The sequence below is a fragment of the Acanthopagrus latus genome, chromosome 14, assembly GCF_904848185.1.
Source record: "Acanthopagrus latus isolate v.2019 chromosome 14, fAcaLat1.1, whole genome shotgun sequence".
NCBI lineage: Eukaryota > Metazoa > Chordata > Actinopteri > Spariformes > Sparidae > Acanthopagrus > Acanthopagrus latus.
The window spans coordinates 9,162,226-9,183,814 of record NC_051052.1 but is presented as its reverse complement, the minus strand read 5'-3'; the positions used below and the strand labels follow the sequence as shown (position 1 = coordinate 9,183,814).

The following is a 21,589-nucleotide window of genomic DNA, read 5'->3' as shown; positions in this document are numbered from 1 at the left end:
CTCTTGCCTGGTTTGACATGAAAAACTTCAAATAGGTGCAGTTAGTACCAAAATAGTACAACCAAAGCAATGAGATGAAAGACACTAAAAGGCTCAGTAGAGCTATGGGACATGCAGAGTTGGGTCAAAGTCCTTATGGGCAAGTCTTGCCATTCGGCAGCAATCATTGCTAAGCATCTGGGCAGTTATTTCACACTAACAAGACTAGGCCCCAGTCTAAATGAATAGGGAGTGAGCCAGAACTCCACTTTCAACAGTTACCGACCAATGGAGCTCCACCAACAACTGGGTCTCAACTGTGCACTTCAATCAATGTAAGAATGCAATCACCTCTCCTGGTCCAGATGCTATGAAACGGTTGGCTATTGGGGGAAAGGGGCGGGGCACATGTCAAACAATTGCCATCTCTTGCGTTTTGGACTCTTCTGGTCAAAGCGCATTTAGTGAACTGTCTCTTCTTAAAACGTCTCTGGTTGGGTGATATTTTGGATTCCTGATTTCAGTTTTTTTTTCTAAATTCTGATTGGCTGCAGGGCGTCAGTAAACTCTTAAAAAACGCATAAGAACTAATAAGTAGTTCCACTGAAACTGTCTGTTCACTGTTCTACATTTAGATTTAAATCTTAATTTACGTGCTTTAATTATGCGCTATAGCCAGTCTCTAATCTGAATATTTTATCTGGTCCGTTGGTGCATCGTCCGAACACCAGAGGATGGCGCCTGTAATAAACAAACTGAAGGAAGTAGGTGACACCATCCCTCTAAACACAAGCCAACCATCATCTCACATTCCATGCGCAATTTAACTTACTACTATGGAAATGTACATTGATTACCTTTCTTTCTTTGTCAGGTGATTGAGTGTTATAAGTGGGATAATCCCCTTAAGGTGTCCGTAATCAGGAATTAATGAATAATGGACACCTCGTTTAGCATTATTCCTTCCAATAACTGTTGATTTCACTCAGTGTTTTGAGAGTTTTAATCATTTTTGAGGGAAACATCTCTATTGTAAGGAAGTTTACACACATTTGAGTGAACACCAACGAGAGATCATATTTTCTACTGACACCCAGTTGAAGGGAAAATGTAAAGTAGTTTCTATTTTGTTCCCCGAGCCTGAGCTCTCTGAATAACGAATGTCACATCGCTCCCTGCAGTGTGACATTATTGTAGCAGATCAATATTGTCACACTGCTCCCTGCAGTGTGACAATATTGTAGCAGATCAATAATGTCACACTGCTCCCTGCAGTGTGACATTATTCTAGTAGATCAATAAAATCACAAAATGCGACAAATAAACAATGAGGTAATGCGTGATAGCTCTGCTGACAGAGGAACTCTCCCACTGAGGGCTGAGCCCGTCGCAGACATTTATTGACAGTAATACGTATTTAATCACCACCTGCTCAGCTTGATTTATGAGTGTCACCGTAAACCTTATACCTTTACCCTGCACACACAGGTACACAGGCTTATCTTATAACCACTCAGGGTCCCAGCTATGTCACAAGCTTTAAGTACACACCTATATACACAAATGATTTTATACATTTACGAATGAGCAAATACTACATGCTAAGGTACACAGCCACACCCACTTGCAAATAAATGGACCTGCACTTTACACACACTTGTCCGCACACACTCCTGACTCCGGGCTGTTGACTGGATGCAGGCTTCCTTCTCTCATTTTTTTGTTCATTCATTTAATCGTATTTGCATCACAGCAGGCTTCAATAAAAGCTCAGAAGCACTGCTTTTCATTACTGCCTCTCTGCTACAACTTGACGTTCGTCTTAACATACATCTTCAAGAGGAATGCGGGGGAAAAACACTGGCACGGATTCCAGCAGTGGTTTACCCTCCCGGACAGGCTTTACAGTCTGGTTGGAAAAGTACCTCTATCTGGTTGGAAATGTCCCCTGCCTGCAGAGCAGAACAGGGCAGCCTGCCAACACGCTCTGCACCTGTGTCTCCGCCCAGCAGTTTTTGGAGGGAAATAATTTGGCTCCAGTCAAGCTGCTGGTTGGACCAGTTTGGTTGTAAACACTGGCTAAGAAATAATTCCTCTTGTGTGTGTGTGTGTGTGTTTGTGTGCTTGTTTTCCCCCTGTCACAAAATTCTAGTTTCTTGCTTCAACAAGTGTAAAAATCATCCTAAAGATCATGTTAGTAATACTAAATCTGCAGGTCAACTTTAGGGGGTTTGTTGTAATGCATATAAAGGCCACGCTGATGCATTTAAACAGCCGTTTTTAAAATATCCTGAAAACAGAAGACAAAAGTCTATACTCTACAGTCCATAATCACCATGAACGATAAATGGTAAATCTATAGTTAATCAAACGTTAGGCAGTAGTTATTTAACTGTTAAGGTGCAACATGTAAGAGTAGACGTCAGTTGAAATAGAAACAAAACTTGCATATCACTAGAGTGTGTCTTCCCCTTACACATTAATGACTTTCACTACTGTTAGCTTGATAGCTCAGTTAGCTGTGCAGCTAGTCAGGGGGTTTTGTTCGGAGAAACAGGTTTTCAGCCCCAGGACTAGCTGGTTAGCAACTCCAATAGATATCTCTTAACAATGGAACACAGAAGTTATTTCTTCACATTATTTATAATTTTAGTTAAAATTAACACCAATTATCAGCCGAACCTGAAGGCACCACAGATGTGACATTAAGTCAAAGACTTCTCGTGTTTCGTCTGTAGTAACTATGCTAACCAGTTGGCAGTCCAAAGCTAATGTGCTAGCAGCATTAACGTCAATACTCAGACCCTGGTTGTCCGCCTAGCTGTATGGCTAACTGAGCCACAAGCTAATGGTAGGCTAGACGATTAACAGATTAACAGTAAGCAGCAGTTAGCAAGTACTCTGTTGATATGCTGCCCTATTTGCTGAGATGAATTCAAGGCTGCCGATTCTCACATATTGCATCTTTAACTGTAGATCCACTGTTTGGTGATGGTTGTACAGTGGTGCAAATGCAGCCCCAAAATAACATAACTTTACACTCATCGAACATATTTCAACAGAGTTTTACGAGAAGTGATTTGAACCGAGTGACCTCTAAATGTGCACTGACTCCACGGAGGTTATTAATCATTATGCAATGATTGTGAAATGTTTCTTTTTACTCATCATTTCCTCAGTCGCCAGCACCCACACAAGGCGAGGAAGAGGGCAAAACAGGATCTACAATATTGAGTTCCACATTTTCATGACGAGACCGGTCGAACCTGCGCTTGTGTGCATGCATGTGTGTGCACGTGCATGTGTGGTGAAGTCAAACACCGCCGCACCCTTCTCGTAGTAAAATCACACACATCATCGCACCGCAGCCCAATCATAACCCCACTTGCAAAGCCACAGTAGCAATATGACATTGTGCGCCACATTATCAGCGTTCACATCGTGTTGTGCTTTTAATCCTTGAGAGCAAGTCTGGGTAGTTTGTATGGATTCTGTTATGTGGTAATTTAATGGCTGACACCAGGCATGTTGTAGATACGGCTGAAGGTCGAACACATGTGTGATTTGAGTGCCAGCACCTTTTTCCATAATTAATCAACCATATGTGGCTGCTCAGTATGGAAAATATTCTGCTGTTTCCATATGTTTTGGCAGGAAATCAAATATCTCGCACGTCTCTTCATCGTGTAAAATCCACTGCCTACTCGCAGATTGGGATGAAACTCAAAACCTCCTGTTTTCTAAATCCATTTAATTTCCTGTTGTGGCGTGCAATTGCATCTTATCTTTCCCTTGTTGTCTTGTCCTTATCTGTAAGTGTCTTTGTTATGTGATCACCTAGGATGACTTTTATGACGCACCTTTGGGAGAGATCCCCCGCTTCAGACAGCTGTCATAGATAAAATCTTGTCCTCGGAGAGGCGATCCTTAGAGCTACACCGTGCCTGAGCAGCTGTCAAACGGCGAGAGATGAGAGGTGAGAAGAGACGCGAGGGCATGAAGAAAGATCCCCGCTTCAGCCTTGAAGCTGGATAATTTCCAAACCACGGCCCAAAAGAAAAAAAAACAGCTTATTCTCTATCTCTCTCTCTCTATCCACATGAGGCTCCACTTGGTCTCTTTAAGCAGGCCCTAATTAGATTAGTGGACTTTATAGTTGCCCAAAAAAAAAAAACGGTAGAAAGAGAGGCAAAGAAAGAAAAACTCCAATAATCAACCATGTCGTCACTCTTTGATCTATGCTCCCTGTCCCCTCCAAACGCCCTTCATCACCCAACATTCACTCGCTCACACACTGCTCTGCCCTCGGGGTTCAGCGCGGTGAGACCCTGCGCACGCACGAACCAGCGCCTGTCTTTCATTTATCCTTTCCAAAAGCAAACGAGAGAGGTGGAGGCCAAGAGAGACAGAGAGAGAAATTACAAGACGTGCTCCCAACATTCCTTCCAATTTAATGGCCGCTGCAGTATGTCCTGTTTTGACAAGGAATGAATTTGGGCCCCAATACTCTCCGCCATTTCCTACCAGCATATGACTTACGGTGGTTGGAGGAGCACGCGAGGGGGGGGCTCACTTCCAAAAATGCCAGGGTGTCAATTTTGGGGGTTGAAATATTACCTGACGCTCATCAGTCATACAGAGATTTTCTGCTTCCAATCGTCGTTCTTGTCGAGCATTCATCAACGTGCGGTAAAAATGGTGATTAACATGGTGATGCTGGAGTGAATCTCATCACAGGCTGATGAACAGAAATAGGTGAAAGTAAAGAAAGTCCATGTTTATTCACCGTTGGCTCGTGGAGTGCATGGCAGGTTCCATCTGTTGTTTTTCATTTTTCCTGGTTTGACCCTGGATGAATGTTATCGCCAGCTCAGGGTGGATGCTTTGTTTGTGTTCCCGACTGTGTTTCTTCTGCATTTAGCTTAGCTCAGTTGAGTCCCAAAAGCGATCTTGAATAAAACAAGAATGCTGAATATAAACTATAAAATGGAAAATAACAAACACATAAGAGGGTGCATGTGGGTTTATTGTGACACTGGGGTTACATACATGTACGGTATGTGATGCAGCAGTTTATTGTCCACGGTAAATGGTGGTGGGTATTGGCTGAGGAGGACGCTCAGGGATGGAAAAAAGGGAGTTGTGTGTTGCCTACATTATATCTTGTACCATGTACTTTAATGTACAATATGAAGCAGTTCGCGCCAGACTGGAGAGAAGAGAAGCATGTTTCTGGACAATCAGCTAAGGCGTAGTACAAGTTAGTGTGTAAGCCAGCTAATCGCCCTGTTTCATTGTTGTACATGTTACACCTCAACCTCGGCTTTGCTGTTGCTTTGGCTAAGGGAATAAATCTGAGCTCGGTGAAGCTGAGAAACATTTTCTCCCTTCTTCCAGCGACTTTTACATCTGTTTTTGTTTGCTAGCTGTCTTTGCTCGCACGTTGTCGTATATGTTGCTGTGTTACTGGCACCTGTTGATCAGTGGAGTGTTGAGAAACCATTGGTAGGAAAGTTAAAGGCATCACCCATATGGTAAAACCAAATGGGGCGCACTCATAGAAAAACAGCTCTATAGCACTACTAGAGGTCAGAAGCTACATAGGAAATCTATGGGTACTATTTGGGTACAGTGTTGTCATAGCAGTGGCACAAAAATCTGTGTGTGCACGTTTAATGAACACACATTTATTTACAAAATCTATAATATAGTTTAACAAATACACTCTGCTGAAGCGGTAGCGTGTTTGAGAATGTGTGTGCATGCCCATACAGGTCTGTCACACACAGACATGATGTATGTTACAGAGATGAGATCAGCGCAGATTATTTTTCCGTCTCGCAATTTTGCTTAAGTACCATAATGTCTCTGTATGGTCACATGCTGAAGTTTAGACTGAGTTTCCCCTTTCAACAAAACCTGCACGGCACCGATAAGTTCTCCACTTATCTCCCTCCTCCATCTACCTTCTCTACGGCCCACTGGCTGCACTCCTGATGGGAGGAAGACAAACAGTTTGACCGCTGACCTTGTGCTACTCCAGTACCTTTGAAGTGGACTGGCAATCTGCCCAGAGGTGGATGGCTTTTTTAACAACACTGGACATTAGAGGGAGCAGTGATAAAACCACTCCCTCCTTTTATAGATCGACCTAGATTAGAAAATGGCCTCCCTGAGGGCTAATAACATGATGAAAAGGTGGTTTAATGAGAAGCGTCCCAAATGACTGACCATCAGTTAACTGAAGGGCTTTATGGTCCTGCATCGTACATCTTGGAATGCTTACGTTTTCTTGGCTTGTCTCAGTAAAATCTTGACCTATATTTCGAACAGACCTTAAGTAATATTGGCTACCTGACAAATGAAAGCCAACATTGACTCAGGTTTTTATCTCTGTTGTGGAATCTCTGAGAAAATGGCAATGTCGAATGTGCAACTGTGCCCACTAACACTAATTAGGTGCTGGGCAAGTAGGGTACAGTCAGGCCATGTCCATACCATGTCCACACATACCAAAACAAGCTTTTTTTCCCCTGTCTAGCTTGGAAACGTCTCAAGAATATCGGATACACTGAAAACGACTCAAAACGCTGCAGTTCATATTCCAGGCCTGTAGGTGCCGCTTGAAATTTACCAAAAATGGAGAAGAAGAGACGGAGCATGCGCAGAAAGAAAGAAAGAGAAACTGAATACAACAAGAAGAAGGCGAAAATAGCTAAAGCAAGGAAACCAGAAACGTTTGTATGGACTGATAATGAGGTTGAACTGCTGCACACTTGACTACAAGGCGAGTAAGTTGTAAGAAAGGCTCAATATCTTCTGCAGCATTAACACAAGCAACTTCATCTTCAACATCAAAACTAAAACAACAAGCTGAAAGACGCTAAAACGCTGCAGAGAGACTTGGTATAAATTCTCTGTTCGCTAGTTCTAAAAGAGCAGCCATTTTGTCTTCACACTTCATTCATTCAGCTCCTTGTTAACTGTGGATTTTTGTGGTTATACAATAATCATGCAGTAGCCTTTGATGAGCATCTGTAGTGTGAAGGCAAAATACATTTACATTTATCAGACGCTTTTATCCCGGAATTATGTGCAGGAACACACAATTAACAGAAACAGAAGGTTCAGCTAATTAAACATAAACACTTCAAGACAAAGAAACTGATTACCTGCTTTTGTAAGTGATTTTGGTAAAAGTACAAATGTGGTTGAGTGCTCAGAGCGTGCTCTGTGGCGTCGGCTCTGTGTAAGTTTCTGCTTGGAGGGGCGTGGCTGCTGTGTAAATCTGCGTGTGTGTGTGTGTGTGTGCTCTGGTGGTGAAAATGATAATGAAGGCCTTATGCTGTTATCAGACTCCAGAGGAGCGTGTCAATGTACGATTACTGCACGAGGCACAGAAACTCCAGTAGTGGAACACAAGATAGGAGAACTGACGCTGATAACGTCAAAATCAAATTCATGGTTTCCTCGCAGTGGTTTCCCCTCGCTGCAGCTCATGTGTTTGATTTAGAGGCTGCTGCTGCTGCCAAGCGCAACCAGTCCTCCCTCTCTTTCTCTAGTAATGGCAGAAGTTGCCTGTGAGCGCCAGGACATTCCTGCAGTTGGGTGGTAGGATTTCTCTATTTCTTTCACTGCCTTTTCTTTCCGTCTAAGTCCTTCTCTCCATTTATCTCCCTTCCTCTGTCAGGTTAGTGAAAAGCTGCGGGTTCAGCTATCTGCTCTCTGTTAGCTCTCCTTTCTTCCCTTTTCCTTCCTTCTATCCATTTGTGGGCCAGAGAGAAAACTGCCAGCACTGTGCGTGTTTGTGTGTGTCTGTGTGCGTGCGTGTGTGTGTGTGCGTGTGTGTGTGGAGCCCTTGGGATGTGACTCAGTTCACAATCTAAGACAGCCCCTATCATAATGACTGCTCATTACCTACTATGCTCTCATATAAAGATATATTTATACACCCGAGGACATAACCTCATCGCTCATCTACATAACAATTATGGCTATTTTATAGGCCTCTTTGGAGCCATAGAGGAAGCTCAGAATTCACTCCGTTGCAAAAATGGCCTGGGTGACAGACAGGTTGGGAAATTAACAACAGCCACCAGTCATACTCTGGTTACATTTTTGCTGTGGCCTGTAAGTTTGTCTACCAGTCTCTTTGGCAGATAGATAAAAGGAGCAGTCGGTTGTCCTGTTCCCCTTTGTGTGGTTAGCTGGTAAAATAGTTTAAGATTCACCAACCACTGTGGCCTGCAGATAACAACATGTTTACAAGATAGTCTAATAAGCTAAATTTGAAAGACAGCCTGACAGTCGGTGTGTGAGGAGGGTGGTGGCGGTGTGACACCTGGGCAAGATGGCCGTCAAGCAAGAGAAACACTCTTCACTTCCTTTTGCAACTAGTAATTTCAGCAACCGTAGGGACCTTTTGCTGCCGTCATTGTGGCAACAAAACCGGGTATTTTCAACGAGACGTCACAGTGTTTTCCGGCCATGTTTGTGGTGACAAAACCAGGCGTTCCAAGTCAAAACAAGACTTTTTTTCTTCCCCAAAGCTAATCAAGTGGTTTTGGTGTCTAACCTAAAGAAATGTGAAGGAGTACCTGAAAACAATGTTTTTGGGTGACAGTCATTAACCTGGAAGCTGCATAAATGATGTCAGATGAAAAAGATGCATTTTCTAACTGAAGCAAATTAAAAAAAAAAAAAAAAAAGTAATATTCATGACTAAAAATGCAACATGTTCTCATAGTTGCATCCAAATAATGCTAAACTGGAGTGGACAAAAACCCACAAATGGAGAACCCATCACTTCTTTATTGTGCAGGATTTAGTGGTGCTCGTTCAGTAGGTAGAAAAAGGCTCATTGTAAGGTAATAAAAACAAAATGTTGTGCAGTTATACACTAATTTAAATATTATAATGAATATTAGATTTGATTTCTGCACCTTCTGGACCTTTAAACTAGCCTATCTACTGCAACTAGATAACAAATTTTACCCTGTGGGTTTCTTTAGCCAACCTTTAGCTAGCTAGCAGGATAATTCATCTGATGCCACTTCAGCTCAGTGGAAATGAGCTCGCCATCCATCTCTCGACAACATTTTCCAGTGCATTGCCATGAACATGGGCATGGAACGTTTTTATGCATATGTTTGTCTGTTGCATATAACATTAAAAGACATGCAAATATAAATTAAAAGGATTTGTGTCTTCAGTAGGAGTCAATGGGATTGAAGCTTTCTAAAGTCAGAGAGAAGGGAGTAAAAGGATGTACTATCATATTGTTGGTTTTGGCCTTTTGGTTGGATTTGTTGACAGCGAGAAAATAAAAAATATTGCCTGGCTTATCCTTTAAACAGGGAAAATAAATCTGTAATCATCGTGGCCGCAAAATTGGGTGAGTAAAGGCTGGAAGTCATATGACCACGTTGCTTACAGTAGCAAAGTAAGCCTTGTTGAAGACATAAAAATAACAGGCGCTCTGTGCCAACCTTGGAGAGGCTGAATACACATGAGAGGAGTCGACACTCCTCAACAGTATGAAGAGCAAATATCACGAAAAGGACTTTAAAACAACAACAACCTATGTGGCTGAAGTACTTGCAAACAGCCGTTTATAATATCATGTGACTGCATTGTGACAGCACTCCATAAAATGCATAACTATTACTATAATTAAAAAGTATAACTATTCCTTTTTCTTTTTTACTATTGTGGTGTGTATGATACACAATCAGATGATAATTTCATTATGTAGATAAAGGATTACCTTTGCTACCGGTAAACACACAAGCTCACCTCTGCAGAAGGACACCGTGTATTCCCTGGCAGCTGAAAATAGAAAGAAAAGTGGAGGTGTCATAAATTGCAACATAGGTCAACATTGCACGGATGCGACACTGTGGTGCAGAATGTGTGAACAGTACAGGGACACGAAGGATACGCAGCACATGCTGAGAGTTTGACAATACTGAACCTTCAAATCTAGTTGCAAATATTGAGATAATCCTGTGAATGATATACAAACCAAAACTGATTCTGATGTTTTCATACATTATTAAGACAACATAAAGCCTGAATGCCAGCTTGATCAGAGGACCATTTTGTTGCCATTCACACCTGAACTTTGACCTCAATGTATTTGTGCATCTGCCTGTTTATTGTTCACAGCAGATTGCTCTTCGTGCCAGTGCACTTGGCACCAACCCAGAGTACATTTGATTACGTGTGATCCTAGAGCTTAATTACAGTTAATAATCGACCGATACAGCCACATTAAAGCTCATCACAGGCTAAAAGCATCATCATCAGTCATAAAAGAAAAAGGGGGGGAGGCCATGCTTTTGGATCCGGCCCAGACGCGCACAGGTGTGTCTTGTTGATTTCACTGTGGATGGTGTGGACAGATGGTTGATGTCCAGAGGGGAGATCGGTGAGATACTGCTGACCGTGCTGATTTTTATCCCTCGCCTTGTGGAATAATATCATACGACTGTTACTGAAAACATCTGTTTTCTTCAAGGAAGCAGCTAAATCCAAACTCTCCTCTGTTCACTTTCGCCAACTTGCAATATGTACGGATTTTAGTTTAAACACATTAAAAGATTAGCTAAAACTGTAACAGCTCAGATGTTATGGCGTCTGCGTGTTGTGTTGCTGAGCTATCAACCAAAGCTAGCATGCTAACCAGCTTGCCACAGCCCCATCGAGGTCCACAGCTCAGGTGTTAGTGGTGTTAAAACCAGCACTCTCCCAGTATGCACCGCTCGCTGCACTGCTAACTGAGCTAACTGAGCTAACAAGCCAAAGGCTGCTACAGTCAGCAGTTACTTAAGTGATATACTGCTCTTTCTTTGTTTTAAATATAAATATGACAAGTGGCCAGTTTGTACATACTGCATCTTTAAATACATGAATATATTTGTTTATTTGTGAGAAAAAAAAAACTTGGCTCAGTGGTTTTCCTCTTAACGGTGATGAAGTGGATGTGACATTTGGGCTTGTGGTTTAGCAGGAGACAGACATGTTGTTTTTCTGTTTCTCACCGTTTCCTCTCTCCCTCTCTCTCTCTCTCTCTCACACACACAAACAAGAGGTTCACCATTGCAGTGCGTGGGTGCAAGTTTCTTCCTCGTTTGATCTGATCGATGCCAGAAGTCGTCGGATGTCCCCTTTGCATGTGTTGCGCGGTTTGAAATGTCGTCTCTACAAACTACAAACCAGATTAAAGAGCTGCTTTAGAAGCGAAAGTTGTGGTCGCTTAAGGACGTGTGTGTGTGCGTGGACTGTGAAAGTACATGGGTGTGTGGGCCATCGGTGACCCTGATACCACAAAAAAAAAAGAGAGAGAAAAAAAACAGCCTTTAGATGTCTGCCGTTTCTCTTTCCCCACGTTTTTTCTCTCACACCACCAGGAAACCATCTTTCACAAAAAAGCAACTCCACGTCTTTCTGTCCATCTCTGCTGCAACAGCGAAAAGCATCCTCCAGACAAACTTACTCACTCATCGAATGATCCTTAACAACAAAGCATCAGATAACGTCAAAGAAACAAAACTGCACCTTCTCACCTTCCTCCGCGGTTAGATATACATCAACACAGTAGTGTACCGAACCTATTTTCAACTTAGCAAACCAGTCATAGTGAATAAGGCTCATCTCCTCTCAAGGCAGAAATGCTGATACACATCAACAGCGGCGTGGAGCTGAAGCTGCAGATGTGGGGTTTTAACATCTGTAAATCATCTCAACTGGGTAAACTGAGACGGTCAGGATAAATGTGGGCAGTGGAGGTGAACGGGATGCGCTCGCCTCTCGCTGAACTGGACTCCCAACTGTGGTTGCGGTTGCACTGGGCAGGCCTGAGTGTGGGTTGCATTTGTGTATGTGGAGCTACTCCTCCAACCGAAAAGCTGGAGAGTGTTCTTGTGCGATTTTACTGTTTGAGAGAGGCAGAGAGCAAAAATTGGCCTGGTAGCTTATCATAAATATATTGTTTGAGACAGGGTCGGGTTTTGAAAGACAAATGCACCCCACTCTCAAAAGTTAACAATCTGGTTTATCTACCCCTGTGCATGTGATCAAACACTTGCTTTAATCGACTTGAAGTTGTTAGTGAGAGAATACTTCAGCAAAGCTATAACTCGGTTTTATAAAAAGCAAACTCAGAATTCATCAAACATCAGAGTTCATATCATACCACAGAATGGAAGACTGTCTACCCTTTACTCTAATGATCCCCTGAGTCAGGATAAAGATTTGACTTATCCACACTACAGTTACTAGCGGGTGGACAGGTACAACGTTTTGCAAAGTAATTTCTGAGTTTTCTCTGGAGCCACCAAGAGGTCCAGACTTGAGGATTTCAATGAAAATGCCCCAGTGACGATGGGAATCAAGCACACAGTCCTACTCTTCGGGATGAATTTGTCCCAACTTTGTGCGCGTTCACCATCAAATATCTGCAACATACAGCCCGTCCTCCACAGGAAAACGCGAGCACGTCATTACGACACACACTTAACGTTCAAATCTTTGGCGGCTCTCTGTGGAGGTTGCAGTAGTTCGTACGGCTGTGGAGGAGGAAGTGAGGGGAAGTAGACCAAAGAAAGACAGCGCCAAATAGGGTGGAGGTCTGGGATGGTGGACAGATTAAGAAAGCACAGGACTTTCATTCAGGAAACTTGTGTCCCGTATGAAACCAAACGTCAACGGTGAGGTCTTTTAACTTTGATATCCGTCGTGTTGGCTATTTAATGCCATTTCCCATTAGCATCGCTTTTGTGCTAATCAGCATATTAATCTAAGAGGGCGAACATGGAGATCTGCTAAACCTAAGCATGTTAGCCTAGTACAGAATGGACTAAATAAATATTTGTCAGTATTTGATGTGCCTTAAATGCCTCGAATGATAGAATGAAGGAGCTGCAGAAGAAAGATGAAAATAGAAGTGAGGAGGCCTTATTTATTTTCTCAGTTCGAGCTGTTGCAAAAAGAGTTTGTGGCCTTCTCGCACTATCACCTCACTAGATTTGTCGGTCAGCTGGGTTTTTTTTTAAGCCACAGTCAAAATACCCTGGAAGAGGTCAAAAGTTTAAATTCAGAACAGCCCCCTACCCTTCCACCTCGCTGGCCTTGCAAAAAACCTCGGTGTGAATGTGGGACTGGGAAAAAAAAAAAATCCGAAAGAGGAAGATTAGCCCTGAAAACATTTAAAGCGTTCTAATCTGCATGAGCTTGTGTGTAATAAGGAGAGGAAGAAAAAAAAAAGAACATGGAGGGGAAGAAAATAACCCAGTGTACAAGGTGGTGTCATCCTCTAAGTCATGCCTCTGCTGAGCCACAGCATCTCAGCTTTTTTTTTTTTTGCCTTTTCTCATTCACACTTTCTCTGTCGCGAGCCTTGACATTTAGCACAGACGCTCTAATATCCTGCCTTCTACCACCTCAGCAGGAGCTGTGATGACAGCCACATGCTATACATCGCTCCTCATTTACTGCACGACATGCTTGCTGCGGCAGGACAGCTTCGTTATAAAAACTGTCCTGTCTGCAGCTTCGTTCCCATTAGCGGCAACATGCGCCAGGAAAACGGAAAGGTCAAAGGTCACACACAAGGCTGGTGGTTTTGGTTTTGGTTTGCTCGGCCTGGCAGTGTAGTCTGAATTTGTATGCAGTCAGAGGAAGTTCTTCATGGGAGGCTTAACTCAGGGATGAAATTGTCACTAAATATGACCTTGGACCAGCTGCTCAAATTTAAAGTGCGGTAGTTTCAAGTACAAATAAGGGACAGTAAACTTTTCTTTACGGATGAACATTTTTCAAAGCACACAGCATTACCATAGTACAGTAAAGTAGGTTTGTGACTTGAGCTTGAGAGGTAACATAGTTGTGAAGATGGAGGGATGTGAGTACTTTTGTCACTGGTGTGTTCACTATACTCCGAGATAGACTAGAGAATCTGATCAGCTCCTGGATGGCAATGTCACTCTCTTAACTAGTACAACATTTTGTTCCACACTATGATATCTCAACAATTGCTGGATGGATTGTCACGATACCTGGTACAGATATTCATGGACTCCTCAGGATTAACTGTTACAACTTTACCCTTAAAGGGCAACTTGTGTCTTTTTTAACTTGGGATGTTCTTGTGTTAACGTGACTTACGGCGACGACTCTTTTTGACAGTGGTCTGTTGTTGTGCCAGACAACTTTAGCCGCTGGCCACAAAACAGGAACCAATTTCACACCGTCAGAGGCCGTCCATTTAAAAAGTGCTTGTTTTTGCCACTCACAGGCTCAGATTGTTATAACGTATTAAGGCTCTTCACAGCCCTTACACCCCACTTAAAGCCCTACCTCTTCTTTTTGGTCACGTCAACGGGTAGGGTGTCCCCATTCTTGTCGGGACAGAGGGCTAGGGTGAAGTGTTAGGGCAACGTGGCACTCCAAACTGAGGTTACATTGTCATTGCTTGTTTGTGCATGACAGTCCGGCATTTTGACGTATTTCAAAGTTGCATTCCCCCATTTGATGCCTGAATTCTAACTGAAGTTCAGCAGTGAAGCCGCTGCACTTTGTACCGCTCCTCGTACCGCAGACTGGCAGGGAACGAGCACTGGTTACTAATGTTAACCTCTAAAATACTGCTAGTGGCCAGGAAATGTTTTTTTCTTATTTGACAACTTCGTTGGTTGTTTACAGTTCTGAAATAATTGCGAGCGTCCATGCTTTCCTATCTCTATCAGATAAACGGCAAATGGTAGTGATAATACAAGGACTGTCCCGCTAACACAAGGGAAATCACCACAGCTGAAGACACTGTATGTCAGGTGCCATCCATTAATGTAAGGGCTGTATACAACAGCTGATGATGTATAAGTGTCTATAAAGGTTGTCTGATTTATAGGGAGCAATTTTAACCCCTACCCCTTGTAACTCTGTCCTGAAAGGCAACAGGGCTCTTAAAGACGAGAAGGTAGGGTTTAAAATCTGAAATGGGATTGAGCCTAAGTGTCAAAACGTTATGGAAAGGAAAAGGATCCCCACAGAGATGGGCCATCATATTAGGAATGAGAGACTTTTTGTCAAACCAGAAACAGTCACTTGCCAAAGCAACCAGACTCCATTTGCAGAAACAGTAATTTTGTCATTTTAAAACACACTTCGTCCAACAGGAAACCCAACGGCAAGAAAATAAAAACCTTCTCGGTTCCTCTGTCCAATGTTCCAACAATCACCGAGTCTGGTATGGTCAAATTCACCACATTAGATGCTGAAGTATCAGCGAGCGGGATACATCAGAGACACTGCTGGGGAATAAGCAAAACGTTTAGAAAATTCAAATTCAGATCAAACCAGTGCTTTGGTTTATGACCAAATACCTGCTGCTCTTTTTTTGCTTTAGCGCTAATTAGCCAATGTTAGCATGCTGACTTGCTAAACTGAGATCATTAAACTGATTCATGTTAGCATGCTGACATCAGCTCAAAGCATCACTATGCCAGTAGAGCCACTGAACATGCCAACATGGAGAGGATTCAAACCAGTGCCTTCTTCCAACTGGATTACTGAGCAACAGTTGGAAAGCCTTGGCTATATAGGGTAAAATATATGTAGATTGTGGTGGGTTTCCTGTCTCGAGTGAGTTTTAAGTTACTACATTTGGTTTTCACACTAATGGAAAAGGTAGAAAATCAAATTAAAAACCTGTGGCGTGCTTTGGAAAAAAAAATTAAAACAGAAATGATCAAAAGTTAATGGGTCAGAAACACACTCAAAAAAAAACACATGCATGGTCTGCGAAGGGTTTGCTGTTTTAAACAACTACAATATTACCACGGTGAAAACAGAGAAGCATTACAGTTCATATGTGCTGATATGTAACCTAAAAAGCATACCAGGCTGGTCTCATGATCCGTGAACCTTCCTCGCCCTCTTTAAGAAGAAAACAATCTCCCTGCAGCCTTTTCAGCCTTTAACATTTTGCCCCCTCCGAGGGTCGTGACCCAAACTCGCCCAATCACCGCACCAATGACACACATCACAGGAGTTTGTTTTGCCCTCGCCCTGACCTGTGAGTGCTGATACTTCCTGTAGCCACACGTCTGTCCTCGGGTCAAACATTACTCACCGCCTAAAACCCCGGCTTAGAGGTCAAGTGTTCAGAGATCATCAAGGCCGAGATGTTTGCTTTGTTTCAGTGAAGCGATTTCTTACCAATTATATAACTAGGAGATTAGAGGGAAAATTGACCCTTGGTGCATTCCAGGATGGATATTACAAAAGGTATTTCTTCCTCAGCGCGCACACACACGCGCATTCAAACACACATATTTTGTTGGGGTCTGGCTGTCTGTCTGGCCGAGGCTCGCGTGCCATCTGCCAGCTGCTCGAAACCTTGATGCATATACGCGGAAAAGACATGGCCCCGGGTTATTAGCTGGAGCACGAGTCACCTCAGCAGTTGATTGTTGCCTCATTTCAACAAAGTTGTTCCCTCCTCACACACACACACACACGTCATCAAAACCCTCAGGGCCAGATGAAAGAAATCAAAGACATGTGACCCACAAAAGGATGGAAGAGGGGCTATGATGGTGCATTAGTGTGTGTGTGTGTGTGTGTGTGTGTGTAGATCTTAAAATTCAACAGAACATTCAGTCGGCCTTGAGGTCATAGAACAGTTTGTTTCCGTAACAAGGGATACAGTGGATTCATTCTGTAAAAATATAATACCTGACATTTACCATTTATCTCTAAAATTGCTTAAGTTAAAAGTTGAATAAAGTCGTATTCCATAAGATTTTCAAGCCCAACTTTTTGATCCATTCATGGCATTTCTTCAGCAAAACCCAAAGTAGGGCTGCAACTGACGATTACTTTCATTAGCGATTGATCTGACATGAAATTAGACCATTTTTTCTATTGTGCTCTCTTCTTCTTCTTCTTCATTTTCACTCATAGATGGCCAAGGCCACATATTTTCTTTTCTTTTCTTTTCTTCTCCACCCCCCAATCTGCCCCTTGCCCTTCTTCCCCTTCTCCTTCTTCTTCTCCTCATTTGAAATTTATTGGCGGTTGGCAACAACTGGTTTTGTTTCTGGTTCCCAGCCTCTTCTTGCTTTACTTTCTTTCTTTGTTTATTAAAGCCATGCCTAACGAAGCCGAGACTTCTGCCAAAACTACGCTTTGCATACATAGCTTAGTTTATTCGTCTCTAAACAGATAATAGAAATGTGCCTAATTAGCATTTCTTTTTTCCTTTTTTGCAACACTTTAAATTCACTTGACAATTGATGAAAAACACAGCTATTGATATCAGCCTCACTGTTGGCTGCTCACTCTCTCCGCACTGTGCCAGAGCTGAACATTTGCTACTGCTACTGCCACGGGGGGGCTTTTATTGTGAAGCAGTGACAGGAAGTGAGTCGCATCTCTCCACAATCCACAAAACAACAGTTGAAATGGAATGATTTCAAATATGAATACCGCCAACTCCTTTCATTGTCTCCTGTCAACTCAATGAAGTAAACTATTTGCACTCTGCCCACCGTGAAATCTGATTTGGGTTGTAATTGTTTTGAACTTCCTTCCTCATTAAAAAGGAGACATGAGTTGTTTGGCTGCACTGTAAACAAACACACCACTTACTCATCTCTTGTGTCTCTGACAAAGTAGCTCCTCAAAGCTGATATTTGTTATCGTATTAAAGGTGCAATGCGCAACAATTGACCATCTGTTGAAATCAAGACAAAAAGGGAGCAGCGTGTTGCCACGGTAATCCCTAAGTGTGGCTTCTGTTAGCTAGCTAGCTCAATGAGCTGTGCAGCTAGCAGTACGGACTGGGATCTCAGAGAAATGGAAATTGTAACAAGAATGCCCAGAATGACAGCAGATCTCTCTGGTGTCTCTTCCTCTTACCTAGCATCTTTCAAAAGATAGCTACATGTTACTGTTTGATTGAATACTGTTTTACAGTGGTTCTCAAAGTGGATTCCAGGGACTCTGTGGGTTCCTTTAGGAGGGTCTAAATTGACCCTTACAAAGTCTGTAACTCTGACAGTGTACAAATGGAAGGGGTCCATTTGGTCCCAATGGGTCCATTTGGTTCCATTTGTACACTGTCAGAGTAAAGGATAGACCTTTAAATTTAGAATATTGAGAAACACTGCTTTAAGAGGGTCTAAATTGATATTTACAAGTCTGTAACTCTGACACACATGCACACACACACATTGAGACTAACGTTGCAAAACTGCAAAACTGCAACAAATACAGGACAAGGATAGCAGAACATAGCAGCCTTAAACAGTACATATTAATTAGGAAACTTGAGGAGAAACAGTTAGCAAAACTGGGTAGTTACCTGCTGTCCACTCTTTAGCAAGCAGGAGAACGTCAAGTGGGTTTTAAATGGCAGCGCTGTTGTGTGTGAAAGAAAGTTAGAGATGCCAAGATCCGCCTTGCGTTGCTTCTGATTGGTTGATATTGTGTCGTGCCTTCCGTGGTTGGTTAGATTTAGGCACAAAGGACTGATGGATTGGTCTGGGATTGGTTATCTCGGTCAGTCAGTCAGAGTTACTACTATGGCAAGCCGCGAGGACCAAAGTTTATTATCATGAAAAACATAAATACAGAGTATTGAATGGGGAAATATAAGCATGAGAAATGTCAAGTGTGGCGTGTGGTGTGAGAATGGGTCAAATTGCGTGACTGTCACACTCAAAGCGTGACACTTGGCAGCTCTGATCACAAATGTATGTACAAATCTACCAGAAGTAAAAAACTTCAGGATTTTTTTTTTTTTTTTTAAGTTAATTGTGCTGTTAGAGGTACAGTGTGATAAAATCTCAGTTGAAAACATTAACTAAAACAAAAATAACTAAAATGATGATGAAAATATACTTAAGTTAGCATGCTAACCAGCTAGCCCCGGCTCACACCAATCCAAAGCTCCTAAGCTAGCTACGCAAACACCAACACATCCCACAATACTTAGCAACAGTTAGCAGTTACTCTGGTGAAATGCTGCACCACCTTGTTTTGAGTGTGAATACTGCACCTTTAAACTGAATGCTAAACACTGTGAGTCTGCACAGAGCTCACAGTGGTTTTATTAGTGCAGTCATTTACTTCCATCCATTTTTTTTTTTTGATCAAAGGGCATTAGTGTGTGCATCAGTGGAGAACATAGCAGGCCTGCACTGTCTTGGTGACCCCTGCTGCAAGGCAAACTAAACACTCCAGCGCTGTAGCAGCAGGCCAGCCAGCATCTGAGGCCACACAGCCAGGCTCGCATGAGTCACTCGGTCCAGAGCGAACCAAAATGTGTAAAAACTTCACATTGGCAGATTAGTTTGTTTACATCCTGCACTGGACGTGATTTGGCCAGGCTGACGCAACATGCAGCCAAAAACCCTGTCTTCTCTTTCCTCCCTTTGACTCGCTCCTTCTCTGCCTCTTTCCTTCTCGCTTCCTTCTTTTCTTTCTTCCCTCCTAACTATCTCCACTTCATCTCTCTCACTCTCGCCGCTGCCAAGAGCACATGACCATGAGGCAGGGAGAAGCGGAAAAATAAAGCAGCCCTGCCCTTGTAAAAAAAAAAAAAAAGAAAAGAAAAAATTAAAATGAAGTACAAAAAAAAAAAATCAGACAAATTAATAACAACACGAAACAGATGGGGAAGTTGTATTTCCAGAATAAAACAAGACATTCGTAACAAAAACAAAAGCGGCGTTTGCCAAGTTATGAGCTCATACTTTGTAGGCCCTCTGCTGAATATCTATTCATAGCGTCAGCTCCAAGATGTCAGACTTTTATGACCCATTTCTCCTCTCGTTATCTGCAGCAACAATTAGGGGGCCTGCAAATTTAAGGCTGGGAGTATGGAAGTGTTTTCCTGACTTGGAAGCAAACTCAGGACAGCTCACAGTGAACCGGTGTGTGCAGGGACTGATTAAACTCCTCACGGTGCTCGAAGACGCTGGTAAAAGTCAGCTGCGGCTTTGTTTGGATGAGTGCGTGGGCGTCTTTTTTCTCACCGAGCTATAGAATAATGGTGAACAGGGTCAGTCTGGGGTAACACACACACACATGGGTGCACACAGAAAGACACACAGACACCCACACCCTACATTGGCTGTGGTTTTTGAGGTCATGCCTGGCACAGCTCGCAGAAATTCTTTTAAGTGGTGATGTCAGATGGGCATCATGGCATACTGTAAGAGCTACTGCCTCCACCTTGAGGTTAAAGGTTTGCCTCTCTCTCTCCGAAGAAAAACTCCGTCTGAAAGGTCTCGCCTGATCTAAATCAAGATCTGCATTCTTATTCTGTTAGCGAAGCCCTCACGTCCACACCGAGGATGTGAGCGGTTTAGCCCGACATTCATGTATCATGGCAAAAATCTCGGAGAACGGGCTCACGGTGAGCTGCCGGCACCAAACAAAGCAAACGGTGTCACTTTGTTAAGAGCCTGCACATCCACACAGGTGAGCTGAGTTGTAGCTAATTGCGCCTCCGCTCAGGCTGGAGCAGAGAGTAACTGTGGGGAAGGCAAAGTCCAGGCCCTGCCCTAACAGGTGGGCTACAAAAACCAGTGAGGGAGACGTCACTCATGTCTGTACTTACCAGCACATTCATCAGAATCTGATGAGAGTCCCCTAGCAATGACCTAATGTGTGTTTAAATCATGACTTAAGGACTAATACAGGTATTTCTCAGATGGTGATTCTTGTTCAATCACCCCGGCAGCCTCCAAAATATCTGATGAGCTCAGATTCTGCCATTCAGGTTGATTTGGACTAATGACAAGGAAGTTGGACACCAAGCAAGGCGGTGTAATTCTAACTACCAGGAAGATTTGGGCCCGATCAGTCCCAAGGAGCCAGATTGTAATATGAGAAGCTGGAAGCCATGCTCACATTGTGTTTTGCCCTGTTACTGGATTCAGAAAGATAATTTCACACATACAGGATAAAGTGCACGACTCAAAACCCAGTGTATTCACATATATACAGTTGTGTACAAACACAATCATGACGCACAGACAATTCATTTAGCATGAGAAAAAGAAATGAACACAAGTTTGTCAAAGCAGGGAGGATTGAAATGCGAATGCATTTTGGAAACGTGTGAGGAATGAGTAATGCACGTGAGGAGGGCATTAATCGTCCAACCAAGAGGAAGTTAACGTATGTGAATGTCGAATTGGAGAACTAACAGAATACTTCAGTACTTCCATGCATTATTTTTTGTTTTATCATTCTTTAGCTAGAAACATAAGAAAGGGAAGAGGAAATTCACATCACAACTTAGTGTCATTTACAACGAACATGAGTTAAACATTGTGTGAGTGAATTTAACTGGAGAAGTCAGCGTAGTAAATTATTAATTTAATGCACATAAGACATTCTCTCGTTTGATCAAGTTTTCCAAAGCTTTCCAGCTGTAATGTAGGCCCAGTGTGCTAACTCTGCCCCGAATTGTTCAACGATAAATCAAGTGCGATGTAATTACTGTGCGTGTAGGCCACCTCAGTTGATATGCACTGTAGCTTCTGATGCATCTGGCACTCGATCTGTTGAACATGACATCATTTAAAATGCTGTC

At 42.7% G+C, this 21,589-nt stretch overlaps 1 long non-coding RNA gene across 1 annotated transcript in view; it reads right to left on the bottom strand.

The window, feature by feature from the left end:
- Positions 1-18,520, bottom strand: part of LOC119032751 — a 65,773-nt gene extending 47,253 nt beyond the window's left edge. Inside the window, exons 1-2 of the long non-coding RNA XR_005079024.1 lie at positions 18,347-18,520; positions 9,775-9,807 (exon numbers count right to left, since the gene is read on the bottom strand). This is a non-coding gene — a long non-coding RNA (uncharacterized LOC119032751). The remainder of the gene's footprint in view (positions 1-9,774; positions 9,808-18,346) is intronic.
- Between the last annotated feature and the right edge of the window lie 3,069 nt (positions 18,521-21,589).